Genomic DNA, 17,613 nt, shown 5'->3' on the forward strand with positions numbered 1-17,613 from the left:
ACAGTCGGTGTTCCCATGAGTCCTTACTGCGCAAACCCATTGTCAAACGTGTTTTGTTATACTGATATTAATATATCTTAATTCATACAAAACCGTCTTAAGGACACCAAAAATCTTGCAAAGTTAATAACTGCACTTTCATACAGTGTCGTTATAACGAATGATGTCCATGGATTTTATATGCAATTATCCATTTTAAGAATTAATAGTTAAATGTAATGGTTTTTTTTTCTTCTTTCAAATAACTAATATTATGTTTACTGTAGATTTGTGATAGATACATATTTGGAAAGAGGGATTTATCGACAGCTTGCTGTGACTCTAACTATTGTAACCGTAAGTAAGCAAAAGTAATATTGTATAAAAAGTTTAGTGTTACATCTAGTCTTACCACACGCACTACATCCACGTTTTGTGTTACCCTGACCATCACAAAAAGAAACTCTACTGACAGCTTTTCTAAAGGATACTTCATTATCATAATTTGCAGATTGAATAGCAATAAGTTACTATCAGACAGTTCAAACTGATGTAAACTCCACGTAGTATTCCATCTGTAATTCTCAGTTGATAACCATGTTCTTTCCAGTAACAACAGCCATAAAATCAACATGGTGAATTGCAACTAACACATTCGCTCCTACATCCACCTATGTCAAAATTCTTTCTGATAGATTTCTCATCCTGACAGCTTGTTTTGTCATGGAGTCTGATGCAAGCTTTCTTTCATTTCTGATAACCTCTTCATTTGAACACAGATGACAAGTAATAGTATCAGACATGTTTTCTTTTGAACACAGCCCATGTATGTATGGTTGCACAAGTCGAGCACTGGATATATTCGAAAAACATGGACTTTCACACACGGCACACACATGAACATCTAGTTCTGTTTCCTGAAATTCGGATAGATTCAATGCTGAATTAGGCTGGCTAATCTCGTCATGCTCGTTTGGCTTATCAGAGCTTAACTCATTTGGCTTGTCATTGCGTATCTCATCTGGCTTATCAGAGCTTTGAAGATGCTGAATTAGATCTTCCTCAGTCTGCAAAGACACAAGAATCTCTTGAGTTGAGGTAGTGATGATGACAATAGTCCTATCTTACCATCACAGACAAACATTGCCTTCATATATTTCATATTTACACAGTTTGCCTAAAATTATTTAACAGACCAGACAATTTGTGAAATTTTCATTCAAAATTTCAGGCATTTTACAAAATGACTAGATTTTTTTTAGGCATTTTGTAAAATGCCTGTCAATTTTAGGAATTTTAGAAAATGCCTAAAAATTCAGTCATTTTACAAAATGCCTAAATTTAGAAAATGCCTGTAACATATACAAGTAAAAATAAGTTACGACCACAATATCATGAATATAAAGGAAATAAATTACACACTTTTCCTATGCTTATGGATGTACTTAGATGAGGTTTTGAAATTTGTGTCAGATGTCCGGACTCCTTGGGTTTTTACCATACGATACAAGGTAGAATATTTTGCCCCATAACATCCATGTATCTTTTCATATAAAACTTTAAAATAGCTCATAAAAGGTCATTTTCAAAAATTTGAGCAAATTCTTGATTTTTTTTTCTATTGACTTGAGACCCAAATAACACCAGTGCACACATAAGGGAAAAGCCAATGTTTAAAGCTTATTTTGTTCCTTTAATAACTAATGCTCTTCCGACTTATAGAATCAATTTTAAATTCTTGATTTTTAATATTTCACCTAAGTACATCCTTAAACAATCACATAAACCACATCTCACTTAAAAGTATAATACATCGAACGTTTTCCATAAAGCTAAAACTTCGGAACTTTCCTGTCTGTCTTTTTTTTTATTATTATTAAAACGTAACGCTGTAATCTTGAGAAAGAACCAGTTGATCCTAAACCGGTCAGATATGTAGTTAACATAATCACACACTAATCATGCAAGCAACTTGTCATTTCATATAGATAATTTAGCTTTTGTTCGTTGAATCTTAATTGGAATCCAAAACCACGGCGTTTATATGAAATGAAAAGTACACTTTATAATTTCGTATATGAAGAAAAACTGCGTTACGCGCCACGGAAATACGGATATCATATCATTCCATATATTGTTTTTTAGTCAATTTAGTAAATACTGTCAAGCCCAGTTTGGAACCATTAACAACTAGGTCTGCTGCTTTAACTACGGCTGTAACTTCAACTACACCAGCCACAACTACAACTACGGCTGTTACATCAACTACCTCTACTACACCAACTACTACTCCTTCTACAACTACGAAGCAACTTGAACGTAATTCATAAGTTTGTTATACTCAAACGTTATTATATTAAAAAACAGTATTTGTACAATGTACAATTTCTCTAACAACACAAAATTATATCATATGTACACTCTTGTGTGCAAGTTTCAATTAAAACAACTTTTTTTTTTGCTTTTGGATATACATATTTTGAAGGAATAGCTATAATTTATAATCAATCTGATTACAAATTATGGGAAATCCGAATAAGCTAAGAAACATCCCTTCACAAAGCGTTAACAAAAATATATTTCTTTTTCATTACAAAAAAAATAATTATTTATTATTAATTAGCTAATACAAATATGTGTGGCTTTGTTTTTGATGTTTTCGTGATACTAATATCATATATAAACTAACAAAATAATTCTTGCTTAATGTCTTACCTGAAGAATTTGATCCGCCGTTGAACCGACGAATATATTGAGGACTGGATACTTCAAAAAATAGTTTTATTAACAAGTCTCTACACTGTCCTTTGTCACAGTCTGTATCACCGTTCGATCGTTGAAGAAAAGAAGATCTGTATACTTGATATCTTATTTTCAAATGCCTTGTGTTACGAAGTTTTCGTTTGTTATATGTCCTTTATCCTTACTCTCATTTTGATGAATCGGTGATTTATAATGCTAAGTTTATGTGAAACTTGCAGTAAAACATTCATTTTTAAGACAGAACATAAAATCCATTATGTTTGGTAAAGGAGGTAATACATTTAAACGCGTCTTGTCTTTCATTTGGGTTTATGTTCATTTCCAATTGCCTTTATATAATTATTTGCTTCTCGAAACTTATCATCCTGCATATTTTGTACTTTAATATATGTAGTTCGTATTGTTATTATTTTGTTCTTTAAAGCTATTTTCTGTCATCTTTGTCGTGGGCCGAAATTCATTTGTGAACGGTCTCACGTGTCCAGTAAATGTCTCGATCCAGCACAACAATTCTGCATTAACGATGTGGAGAACCTAAAAGATGGCTCTCGATATGTAACAAGAAGGTAAGTTTATTCTACATATTGCATTACAAATAATGTTAAATATTTCGGAGAACAGATATCCTTCATCAGTATGATCACGATGTGAAATGAATCGTGTCAATCTATTCTGATTTTACTATCACAATCTTGAAATGTATGCAATAAAACAGTTAAAGCGAACATCAGAGACGCTGATACAATTTTAAAATTTCCAAACACAACACAAAGACCGCTTAGATGTGCTAAAATAAAAATAGTTATTTGCAATATGAACTGGCACAACTCTAAAATTGCAAAGGTGAGGACAGTTAAGATGTTACAACAACTGCGTGGAAAAACAGTCTCAATAAACAGCTCTGACAGCTCTAAGCTGGTATAATACTTAAAATATGACAACGGTACAGCAATTGCAACAGAGATTGCGTATTTAAACATCCCAAATACATAGTAATTTGATGATTAGAAAAATGAGTAATAAATTTTTTACTAAGGTTAAATAATTGAACGTGGCTGCGTACTTATACATTCCTGCCAACTCTGTAATTAAAACTAGTCTAATTCTAAAATTCCTGAAATGTGTAAGAGTCCAGTACGGAAGCCGGAGTTACTGGACACAAGTGATGGCAGGAAAATTAGTGATGGTAGGGAAAATGAGTGACTCTTCTATATTTTTCATTAATGCCCTCTGGGGGAAACTGTCCTGAGCTTTCTTATCCAAAAACGTTCCCGAGCAAGTCTGTCGACTTTTGACCAATCCTCGTTATGAGCTATGATAGTGATGGTAAGTTTTTTTAGATCAGCTTTTGGCGAACCCAGGTGATCTCAAATGACGACTTACGGGGAGGTCGGGCTTGCAGGTGTAGTCACTACGATAACAATTCATGCGTTTGTTGAATGACTGTTCTGTCTCACCAACATACTGCATGCCACATCGACGCTGTAGAATGTATACAACATTCTGGGTTTTACTAGTTACATTACAAAATATCGTGTACACAGACCCAGTGGACTGGCAAGTAAATGTTTGAGTATTCAGTATTAATTAGAAAAAGTAAATAATTATCATGATTATCGCTCAAAACTCGCATATATACATTTGAATTAAAACGTCATTAACCTCATTGACGTTGTAATTATTGATATCTACAGTAAATTGTTTTGCAATAAAGCAATTGAGGAATACATGTACCATGTTTGAATAACATTATGGAACATAAACTACTTAAGGCTATCTATAAGATTTTGACTTCAAACATGACATTCATTCATGTCTTTGATTATACATAAAAATAACAACTGAAAAAATATTATCGATATGTAGTGGAGTATGGCCAAGTTTCTGGTAAATTTCTACTTTAGATAATTCACTTTGTTATGATATTGTAATTATTATGTTTATTTATGTTGGCCTAATTTGTGTTGTATGGCCTGATAGTTGTTTACCAAATAATCTTATAATTGTGCAGTTTAGGAATCACTGGAACAATCACAGAATGATTGGAACTTTCTAGAATGATCCTTATAAAAGATGCGTAATTTAAACTTCTACGTTATTCCAGAAACTTCCGTTGTAACTTTCCAGGATTTTCCACAATGTTCCATTATAGAGTGTTCTAGAATTTTCCATTGACAACACTATATATACAGACACTAAAGTTAAACTCTCATAATTAAAACTTGGACATAGACATTGATAGACATTAGTATTCACAGCATTTGGATTGACACTTTTATTCTACAAACAACATCATACTGGATTGTGACATTAGTAGTGAACGTAATATTCAAATTGGATTCCGAAAGATTTCCGGATACAGATAAAGATAACTGATTGGACTCATATTTTGACAGTTAAGTTAACAGTAATATTTGTGTAATACCTTTTGTAAACTTTTGTATATTAAATATTGTTAAATTTTATTATTGATTTGTGTCTTTTGTTGGCTACAATTTAAAGGCGATTTCTGGCCGTAACAGAAATTGGGGGCTCGTCCGGGAGACTGAAAATATATTATTCAAAATTTTTTCAATATTTTTATTATAACTAGCCAACAAAATTCTACAAAATGGCATTTGATGCCGGTAAATTTTTGAAAACGCCAGACCTGGAGAGTTTTGATAATTTAAAGAAAGACGAATTAGTGTTGCTTGCTAAATATCTGCAGTTAAATTTTAAAGTATCTATGAGAAAACAAATTATAAAAAATTTGGTTATAGACAAATTAGTTGACGCAGAAATTTTAGGTGAAGAGGCTCTTGAACTTAAGGTCGAAAATGTAGATGCCTTTAAATTAAAACAGCTTGAATTAGAACATGAATTTAAATTAAAACAAGCAGAACTGGAAATGAAGGAAAGGTTGGAAATAGAGAGAAAAGAAAAAGAAGATGAATTTAAATTAAAAGAACTGGAAATGAAGGAGAGGGAGAAAATAAAAGAAGATGAATTAAAATTAAAAGAACTTGAAATGAGAGAAAGGCTAGAGATGGAAAAACTGAAAATTGAAATGGTCAAAGAAGAAAGCAACACTAAAGTCCAGTCGAAATCAGATTATTTTGATGCAGCAAAAAATATACGTTTGGTTCCAAAATTTTGTGAAAAAACAGTCGATAAATATTTTCCACAGTTTGAGAAAATTGCTAATAATTTGAAATGGCCAAAGCCATATTGGACTACAATGCTACAAAGTGTTTTTGAAGGAAAGGCCGCTGAAATATACTCTGCACTTCCATCAGAAAAAAGTTCCGATTATGACACCGTGAAACAGGAAATTTTGAAAGCCTATGAGCTAGTACCAGAAGCATATAGACAGAAATTTAGATCTTATAAAAAGTTTGATTCGCAAACCTATGTGGAATTTGCTCGGGAAAAAGAAGATCTATTTGATAAATGGCTTACTTCAAAGAAAACAAAAAACAATTTTGATCAACTAAGACAATTGATGTTATTAGAAGAGTTTAAACAATGTGTTCATTCAGAATTAAAAACACATTTAGACGACAAAACTGTTGAGTCAATACATGATGCGGCTGTAATTTCAGATAATTATACTCTTTCACATAAAAGAAGCTTCAAGAGTCAAAATGTTAATACTTCCAGTGGAAATTACAAAAATCAAAGCACTGAGCGTACTGATAGTAAGCCTGTTCCACAGAATAAGAGTCAGTCCAGTTATAATATGTCTAGTCCAAAATTTGATACTTTTGAGAAGAAGTCACTGACTTGTGCTTATTGTAAGAAGATTGGTCACCTGATGGCTGAATGTTTTAGACTCCAGAAGAAGAATGAACGAGATAATAAGCCGAAGACCAGTGCTTGTACGACACCTTATATTACCAGTACATTGGAATGTCCTGCGAGTCAGGCTTTTAAGTCCAGTTTTTGTGATTACATGGAGGAATACAAACCCTTTATGTCTGATGGGTTTGTTTCTATTGTTGATGATACCACTCTTCAGCCTATTAAGATTTTACGGGACACTGGAGCTTCTCAGTCTTTATTGTTAGAAGGTGTGTTGCCTTTGTCCGAGAAGACTTCTGTTGGTGCCTCCGTTTTGTTACAAGGTGTAGAGTTAGGTTGTATAGATGTTCCTCTCCATCGTATTTATCTGAAGTCAGATTTGATAACTGGACCAGTTGTTGTAGGTGTTCGTCCTAATCTCCCTGTTGAGGGTGTTACCTTATTGCTAGGAAATGATCTAGCTAGGAACAAAGTGGTTGCTGAACCAATTGTTACCAGTGAACCGGTGGTGGATGTTAAATCACCTGAAGATGATGCTGAATTGTATCCAGCTTGTGTTGTTACTAGGGCGATGGCTAGAAAACAACAAAATCAGAATTTGCAAGAAGACAAGTTTGATTACATGGACCTTTCTGACACTTTTATAGCTGATATTGAAGATCCTGGTAACTCAGAAAAGGCTATTATAAAACCACCTAGTGTTAACAAAAATGTTATTATGCCATGGCCAGATGTAAACAGCCATTCATTAGACCGAAATAATTTACTCGAAGAACAACATAAAGACCCTGAGGTTCTTCAGCTCAGCCAGAGGGCTCAACCACAGGAGGAAGCAGACAAAGTGGCCGAATGCTTTTACCATCAGGACGGCATTTTAATGAGGAAGTGGAGGCCTCCTGATGCTACCCCAGAGGAGGAATGGAGAGTGGTGTACCAAGTGGTGGTGCCTAAAGTTTATAGGCAAGAAATTATTGGTCTTGCCCATGACACCCCCTTGGCTGGACACTTAGGTATAAGGAAGACTTGCCTAAAAATATTGCAACATTTCTACTGGCCCAGACTTAGAAACGATGTTGCAGAATACTGCAAATCATGCCATATATGCCAGGTTGTTGGTAAGCCTAACCAGAAAATACCACCAGCACCTCTTCTGCCTATTCCAGCCTTTGACGAACCTTTCAGCAGAGTTCTAATTGACTGCGTTGGACCTTTACCAAAGACCAAGACTGGAAATGCGTATTTATTGACGATCATGTGTACATCTACCCGCTTTCCTGAAGCTATTCCGCTCAGAAATATCAAGACACCTACTATCGTCAAAGCTTTGATCAAATTTTTCACATTAGTAGGACTTCCTAAGTCTATACAGTCCGACCAGGGATCAAATTTCATGTCGGGTTTATTTCAGCAAGTCGTATACCAGTTAGGGATTGCTCAGTACAGATCAAGTGCTTATCATCCAGAATCTCAAGGTGCCTTAGAACGTTTTCATCAAACATTGAAGAACATGATTAGAACTTTTTGTCTTCAATTTGACAGAGACTGGGATGATGGAGTTCACTTTCTACTTTTTGCGGTTCGAGAGGCTGTTCAAGAATCCCTTGGATTTAGTCCCTTTGAGTTGGTATTTGGTCATACTGTAAGGGGACCATTAAAATTGATTAAGGAAAAGTGGCTTACTGAACATACTGACTTGAATCTTTTAGACTATGTATCTAGATTTAAAGAAAAATTGTTTACTGCTTGTCAAATTGCTCAGAAAAACTTAAAAAATGTACAGAACAAAATGAAAATATGGTATGATAAAGATGCCAGGGACAGAATTTTTGAGCCTGGTGATAAGGTACTTGTATTTCTGCCAGTCCCTGGACATCCTTTACAGGCTAAATATTGTGGTCCTTATACAATAGAGAGTAAAATTAATGATTTGAATTATATTGTAAAAACTCCAGGTCGGCGCAAACAAAATAGAGTGTGTCATATTAATATGTTAAAACCATATTTTGAGCGTACTAATGTACTATGTGATAGTAAACCAGTTGCCACTTTAGGCATGGTTAAATTTGAGAACAATCATGACAAACCAGATGTAATTGAACCAACTTTTAGTTGTAAAACTATGGAAGAGACAGTTAGATTGAAAAATTCAGAAATTTTGTCAAATTTAGATTCAAAACTTGCACATCTGTCTTTTGATCGTAGAGAAGAAATAAAAACTTTGGTATTTTCTTTTAAAAATCTTTTTCCAGATGTGCCAAACAAAACCACTGCTGTTTGTCATGATGTTGATGTAGGAGATGCTTCTCCAATTAAGCAACATCCTTATCGGCTCAATCCACTCAAACTTGAAGTTATGAGAAAAGAAATTAAATATATGCTTGACAATGATATTATTGAACCGAGTCACAGTGAATGGAGCTCTCCTTGTCTCCTTGTGCCAAAACCAGATAAAACTTTTCGTTTCGTGACTGATTTCAGAAAAGTAAATTCAGTCTCAAAATCTGATTCCTATCCGATTCCAAGGATAGACGATTGTATTGACAATATTGGTCAAGCAAAATTTGTGAGCAAATTTGATTTATTGAAAGGTTATTGGCAAGTTCCATTGACACAGAGAGCTCGTGAAATATCAGCTTTTGTTACACCAGATGGCTTATTTCAATATACTGTAATGCCATTTGGCATGAAAAGTGCACCAGCTACATTTCAAAGAATGATCAATAATGTTATAAAAGATTTAGACTGTTGTTATGCTTATATTGATGATCTTATTGTATGTAGTGATAGCTGGGAACAGCATTTAACACATTTGTATGATACTTTTGATAGATTGTCACATTCAAATTTGACTGTTAATCTTGGTAAAAGTGAATTTTGTCAGGCCACTGTTGATTATTTAGGGCATACAGTAGGCCAAGGTCAAGTAAAACCTATTATGGCTAAAGTGGAAGCTATTTCCAAATTTCCACCTCCTACAAATAGAAAACAACTTATGAGATATTTAGGCATGATAGGATTTTACAGGAAATTCTGTTCAAATTTTGCTACTGTTGTTCAACCATTGACTCATCTTTTACGAAAAGATTCTAAATTTATCTGGAGTGAAAATTGTCAAAAAGCTTTTGAAAATAGCAAATCACTTTTAATTAATAGTCCAGTTCTGATTACTCCAGACTTTGAAAAACAATTTAAACTTGCTGTTGATGCAAGCGATGTAGGAATAGGAGCTGTTTTATATCAAGAGACAGATGATAATGTTGAAAAACCTATATCATATTTTTCTAAGAAATTAGATAAACATCAGAAAAATTATTCAACTATTGAAAAAGAGTGTTTTGCAATGTTGTCAGCACTTCAACATTTTGATGTATATTTGAATCCCACTGTATATCCTATTCTTGTTTATACTGATCATAATCCTCTCACCTTCATGCATAAAATGAGAAACAAGAATCAGAGGTTGACTAGGTGGAGTTTATTGTTACAGGAATATGATGTAATTGTAAAACATATTAAGGGTAAAGATAATGTAATAGCTGATGCTTTATCTAGAGCTTATTAAATCACTTTGTATATATTATGTATTTTTGTTCATATTATTCATGATAAGTTTTTGTTACACTAAAACTTCTTTTAAGGGGGGAGGTGTTATGATATTGTAATTATTATGTTTATTTATGTTGGCCTAATTTGTGTTGTATGGCCTGATAGTTGTTTACCAAATAATCTTATAATTGTGCAGTTTAGGAATCACTGGAACAATCACAGAATGATTGGAACTTTCTAGAATGATCCTTATAAAAGATGCGTAATTTAAACTTCTACGTTATTCCAGAAACTTCCGTTGTAACTTTCCAGGATTTTCCACAATGTTCCATTATAGAGTGTTCTAGAATTTTCCATTGACAACACTATATATACAGACACTAAAGTTAAACTCTCATAATTAAAACTTGGACATAGACATTGATAGACATTAGTATTCACAGCATTTGGATTGACACTTTTATTCTACAAACAACATCATACTGGATTGTGACATTAGTAGTGAACGTAATATTCAAATTGGATTCCGAAAGATTTCCGGATACAGATAAAGATAACTGATTGGACTCATATTTTGACAGTTAAGTTAACAGTAATATTTGTGTAATACCTTTTGTAAACTTTTGTATATTAAATATTGTTAAATTTTATTATTGATTTGTGTCTTTTGTTGGCTACAATTTAAAGGCGATTTCTGGCCGTAACAACTTTAAACTCCAAGTATGTGTTCACGTTTCTCCAACATTTGCTTTCGTTTTTTATACAGGTATTTTTTTCTTGTTTGGCAAATCTAGCTTAGTCTATGGAAATATATATATATGTTATATTAAAATTTTGTCTTTGGCAATTCACAATTTTACTATAACAACTGTAAAATTGTGAATTGCCAAAGACAAAATTTTAATATAACATATACTTTGAAATTTAGAGTGAGGCGAGCTAGCACATTTACAACTTTTTACAATATTTTAATTGCTCTATTAGCTCATTAACGAAGTTTTGTTGATCTACTCACTAGTATCATTGAAAAATTGAATGTTTCTTTTTGTAATTTTATTGTAAAAGTGTTGACCAAAGCACATTTTGTATGAAGTGCGGAAGTGCTTCATTCTAGAAATGTGCGCACGATCAATATTGTTACAACCTATTTATTTCTTTAATCAACATGTGCACTTTAAAATTGTGATTACACGTGTCATGCAGATTCATTTGAGTATGACGCACAAGAGTTTTTATCAAAATAACAGATTCTTCACAAACATACTTGTAATGTAATTATTGTAAAATATGTTAACTCAAAAGGCACTTAAATCATAATTGAAAGAATTTAAAGATGATAGCTACTGGTGTACAAACACCTGTGATAAAAGATATCACCAAAATAAATATTTTTAAAGCCGATTATATTGCATTGGGTGTGCAGGAAATATCTTTGGTATACTTGCTTGCTAGGCTAACTGAACCGTTAAGTCATTATTAGGTTATGTAAACTTCCCTCCTTTAAGAATAGACTAGTCCGACAGATAAACAATCTATCTGTCTGTATGACTACTAAGCTACTTCGAAGGGAGGATAGTATTCCTTTCCTAATAATGACTTCACTCTTAAGCTAGCAAGCAAGCTTACTTAAGATATTACCTGTACCAACACTTTCAATGCAGGCTGTAAGGCTAATTAAAAGTGAATTGTAAATATGTGTTAAATCGGAGTTTATCAAAAGGTATAAAAATAAGTGCTCGGGGCAATCACCTCTCTCTAAAGCTCATAGTATTTACCTTTTCATAGACTAACTTAGACAAAATATGTCAATTTACCATGTAAAGAAGTAGAAATCTTTCTCTATCGCAATATACACCAGCAACTACCATATTTTTATTCTGTAGTGAAGGACCTAAAGTATATAGATTGCAAGCTCTTATATGGAAGTAAAGAGAAAGGGATAAAAAAGGGGGTGATCGTACATTTAATTTATTTGTATCTTTGGTTTTAGATGCGCGACATCAGCAGAGTGTAATCGTGATTGGATTGTAGAATCAGCTGACAGGAATGAATGCAAGAACTACAACGTCTTTGTACAACAAGACGCTCATTTCGAATGTTCATTCTGTTGTAAAGGAGATGACTGTAACTTGAAAACTGTACCCGATAACCTGTATCATGGTTCTCATTAAAGTATTCTATGACGGTGTGGTCGTGTTTTGTTTTTGTCTTCTTCACTGGTTACATAAAAATTACTCAAATTAATGCATCATGCCAATTATATTGCCCTTAATATTTGATAGTAGTAGACATTAATGTATTTTCCTTGGAGCTTGGTATTTTTGTTGTTTTACTTTGTACAGCTTATATACGTAGTGATATATTCGCTAGCCATATTAAGAATTATAATAATTATTACCGTAAATAACAATTTTTAATCAAATTCATAACCTCATGAAGCAAAGAAGTGTTTAATATGAACGTTCTTTTTTTCGTATCTCGCAAGCGTCAAATTATCTATTTTATTTGTCGCTCGATGCTTAAATTAACATTACTTTAAAAACTGAAGATTTGATTTAGAAACAAAAGCTGCAGAGATTTTAGTGCGCATTTGACTGATAAAATATGATATTGTTCCGTAAGGGGACAGGATGTTGGAGTTGAAAGATTTAATGTAGAAGTACAAATACAGTAAACGATACATTATTTTTAACGCCACTTTCTACATTGTTGTTTATATAGTTGTGATAAACCTTTGTTAGAAAAGGAAGGAAACGTGCTCTGAGAGAACCACTGACCTTCTTTATGTACACTGGCAATCATATGCAATGAGGATCGAAATCAAAAACACAACCACAGATAGGATTGGCAAGTGTTATAAAATAACAACTTACACCACCGAGGCATCCAATGAACAATATAAATGTGAGGAATATATATGATTCAAAAGAATATTTCATATAAATTATTGTAAATATTTATAGTAGTGTCAGTTGTGACCATAAGATCAGAGTATTTCAACATAAATACTAGTAATTGATGCTTCAATGTAGCTCAATGCCTTACACATATACCGTTACGTACCGGGGATACGGAGTTGGTGCTCTCCAGTGTTTGTATCAGAGGTATTTCTCCGGTGAAACAAGGACTTAACAATCTGGTAGCGTTTGAAATCGATTGATTTAGGGGTGAGTGGATTTTGGTCGCCCTAAGATTGAAGACGTACGCACGTAGTTATTACTGGTTTGTGTCCTCAAATAAAGTAACCAGGTTATAGCGAGTGACAATGAATGCCAAAGAAGACGCCCTTTTTTATCTGATTTTGGTCTTGTGTACTGCTTTTCTTATAGCTGCTCTTGGGTGTCAATGCTCTTAATTGCTTTTTAAAGTCAATGTTCTTAATTGCTGTTTAAAGCCAAGGTTCTTAATAGCTGTTTAAAGCCACTGCTCCTAAATGCTCTTTAAATCATATGTTCTAAAGAGCTGTTTACAGTCAATCATTTTAATTACCATATAAAATGTTTCATGGGACAAGACAAATAGACAAGACAAATACTTTATTAAAGTCTCACCACTTGTTACATATAAAATATACAGCTTTTTAAAACACAAATTAACAACAAGAGCCACTCTATAAAGAGTTATGAGAGACTATAAAACAATTTTTCTTAAATTATAATACAAATACAACTTAAGTCAACTATCATGAATATAAAATACATTTTCGCTTTATTAAAATTTCATAGCAGATTTTGGCAGTATAAAATACCATATTTTCATTTGTAAAAAGAAAGATAAATTTCTCATTATCACACATATGTAAAAAATTCTCATCAACAATACTAGCATGGTTAAAAATAACATTACGAATATCTGAATATACAGGACAGTTTAACAAAACATGTTTTTCATCTTCAACGTCATCAGTACAGTTAAAACATAATCTATTTTCAATATCAATATTCTCATAACGACCAGTTTCAATTCTGATGGGTGCTACACCACATTTAAATTTTGCTAAAGCACTCTTGTATCTACCTGGTATATTAAAAATTAAATAATTTTCTACGCCATATACATTTTTGAACATTCTATATGTACGTAATTTATTTTTATCATCTGACATAATCTTGTCATACCATTCTTCCTTAAATTTTGCAAAACATACATTTTCAATATTCTTAACTAAATCCTTGTTCAAAATAGCACCATTGCACAAATATTCCATATCAAGTTCTTTAAACTTATTTTTTACTCTAAAATGCCAATTTTTTACTTTTTTACATGTGTTACCCCATATAAACACTTTTTTATTTACTCTATCATCATTCATTTTATTAAAACGTGTCCAGTTTCTAAAAACACTAGTCCACTGTTTGATTTTACAAGGCATCCAGCCCATGTCACCATACAAAGACATATTAGGCGTGTATTTACCTACACCCATGAAAAAACGCATGGCTCTATTTTTAATACTATTTATACATGAAAAATCACGTGTTCCCCATATAGAGGCACCATAATCTATTACAGACCATACAAGTGTATCAAATAATTTTGTAAATGTACAACTAAAACAATTCATCATAAAAGAGTTCAATGCGTCCAGCTCATACAAATGTTTTATACTTTATCCACGACTTTATGCAACAGCGAATACTTGAGTAACACGCGAGTACTTCTTCATCATGCTTCTTCTGTATATAACTACATGTAAATTCAGGAACGAGGCTTCCTAATTCTATTAGAAGGGGATTCAGGAGGAGGGCGGGGAAGTGAAATACGGGAATCCCCTGTTCACATTAACTTGGATATTAAAAAAGATGAGAAAACCCTGTTATCGATCAGTTGTAAGTTAGCCTTATTGTCAATTGTTAAACAAAAATCAAATCAAAGAAATAGGTAAATAGTTAAAATAGTCAAAACTCATCTGTTTCTGTCAATATAGAAACATTAGTCATGAACTATTTTATTGGGGTTTGTCAATTAAGTACAGACAGTACAGATGCCTTGCAATACATAGGTAAAATAGATTTGGGTCTTCTGTCATTTGTTCTTGTTAGTTAAATGTTATGCTTAAATTTCATGATAGAAATAAGAAGATGTGGTATGAGTACTAACGAGACAACTGTCCATTCCAATTCACAATAGGTAAACAGTAAACAATTTTAGGTCAAAGTACGACATTCCACCAATGGCAATTTTATTTTGATAGGCAGTGGTTATTTTAGTGGAGTGACAAATCGGGAAAAGTCGCTTATTTAAAGAGTTTAATGGCCTGAAATACCTCACGGCTGAAAATTCGCATGAAGATAGAGTAAACATTATACATGTACTTTCATTTTAGCTCTGTCGTAGAGTTTTCCCACGGTGCAGTTTTTTGTAAAGTCGCGTTAAAGTGTGATTTTCGGATTTTTTGTCTTTTTCATTTTCAAACACGGGAACGCTTATAATAAATTCCCGAATGAAGATATCATCAACAAATTGGTATCAAATGAATGAGTTATGTATCAGCTTTGTTTTGACATCAAATTTTAATATCATATGAACATATAAATTGAGTGAATCGGAAGATTTTCAAATGTATGTAACATTTTTTTTCAATCTTACCGTCTGTCAAAGTATACTACATTTCTTATATATATCACCAGTAGTTAATTTTCACATAAAAAAGTGGAACAACCAATACTTCGGAAGTTTTGATATATATAAAAGTTTGATAGAACATACAAATCAACTTTTACAAGCATTTTTATAGAACTCATCACATCGAGACGTATTACTACTCAATTTTCAACCCAATAAGTTCCCCTTTCCTATTTTCCCCTGCATATGAAATGCATTTTCATAAGTTTTATAAAAAATTAAATATATGTGTATCAATAGTTGTGTCTATGTGCTTGAATAAGTACATATGCTAAGGTTTAATAACTTTTTAAGTCTTTTATTTTTGTTTTTCGAAAAGATTAATTTTAAACCACACTGGTACAACTCCAAAAAAAATCCGGAAAATTATTGGCAGTGCTAACCATAACCGGTACAAAATGTCTCTTCTGGAGGTAAAAGTCATACAAGCTAAGCAATTAAGGCATGTCGAGTCATTTGAGCGTGCCAATACTGTTTTAAATGACGCAAATTATCAGACAAGCCATCCAGTGGTGAGTTTACTCTTCATAAATAACTTCAAGGACAGCCGCGTCAACATTCATCATGCATTGTTAACTACTTGATGATAATGAAAATAATTTGCTTCTAATGATTTAAATTAATCGGGGTATGATGTTACTTTTCAAATACTAATAGAAAGTCTACATGATATATAAAAAAGAAGATGTGGTATGATTGCCAATCAGACAACTGTCCACAAGAGACCAAAATGACAAACTGTTTGCGAAAGAAAGAAAAAAAACGTATTCTTTGTCGTATAGTTTGCAGTTACCTTTGTTTACAGATATTGCATTTTGCGAGAGAAAAAATGTGAAAAGCTGTTTACGATCGTTCGAAATTTCAAATTGTTTCTATCTTTACAATGTATTCCAAACTCTCTGATAAATATTTTGCCTGGTTAGTAGATGACAATTATTTTCAAATGGATAATGATTACAATGCACTCATATGATACTGAACGGAAATGTATACTTTAGCTGAGTGTGTGATATTCCTTAACGAAAAACCAGAACACCCCTTATCAAATAGATGGTATTGGTATTGCCCAAAGTCTATATATAAAATGGTACAACAGTTATTGAGATTTGGACAATGACTGCTTTAAAACCATAATAAAAAAAGTATGTGGTATGATTGCCAATTAGACAAATCTCCAAAAGACCAAATATTATACATACATTTACAACTATAGGTCACCGTACTGCCGTCAACAATAAGCAAATCCCCTACCGCATAGTCAGCAATAAAGGGTCCGAATTGACAAATGTAAAACAATTCGAACGAGAAAAACAACGGCCTAATTAATGTACAAAATATTAAACGAAATGACAACAACTGAATAACAGGCTCCTGACTTGGGACAGCCACATACAGAATGTGGCGAGGTTAAAGATGTCAGCGGGCGCCCATCCCTCCCCTTACATCGGACATTGGTGTATGTGGTGTGATTGCTAATGGAACAACGCTTTACAATAGACCAAATGACACAGATATTTACAACTATAGGTTACCGCACGACCTTCAACAATGAGCAAATCCCATACCACTAAGCCAGCTATTACAGGCGTCAAAGGGACAATAATGTTTATTTCAAAAGGTGGTAGATCCAAATCTTTCTTAAAGTCATTGAATGTAGATCAGTAAGAGATTATAAGAATATCTTTGTGCACATAAAAATAAACATGGGTTGATAAGATTTGTAGGTACATTGCAATTATGCACTATCGCACTACAATGATTTTGATTTGCAAGAACATGACAAAATATTTCTATAGCGGGAAAAAATTTCTTCAAAGTATATGTTTTGAAAAGATCCCGCTATAGAAATATTTTGTCATGTTCTTGCAAATCAAAATCATTGTAGTGCGATAGTGCATAATTGCAATGTACCTTCAG

General features: G+C 32.9%; 1 long non-coding RNA gene across 1 annotated transcript; it reads left to right on the forward strand.

The window, feature by feature from the left end:
* Positions 1-260: 260 nt before the first annotated feature.
* On the forward strand, positions 261-12,267 carry LOC143052770 (uncharacterized). Its single transcript, XR_012971234.1, has 4 exons — positions 261-336; positions 2,125-2,298; positions 3,167-3,308; positions 12,062-12,267. It is a non-coding gene; the product is annotated as an uncharacterized LOC143052770 (long non-coding RNA).
* The last annotated feature ends 5,346 nt before the right edge of the window (positions 12,268-17,613 follow it).

This window comes from Mytilus galloprovincialis, chromosome 11 (genome assembly GCF_965363235.1).
Source record: "Mytilus galloprovincialis chromosome 11, xbMytGall1.hap1.1, whole genome shotgun sequence".
Lineage (NCBI taxonomy): Eukaryota > Metazoa > Mollusca > Bivalvia > Mytilida > Mytilidae > Mytilus > Mytilus galloprovincialis.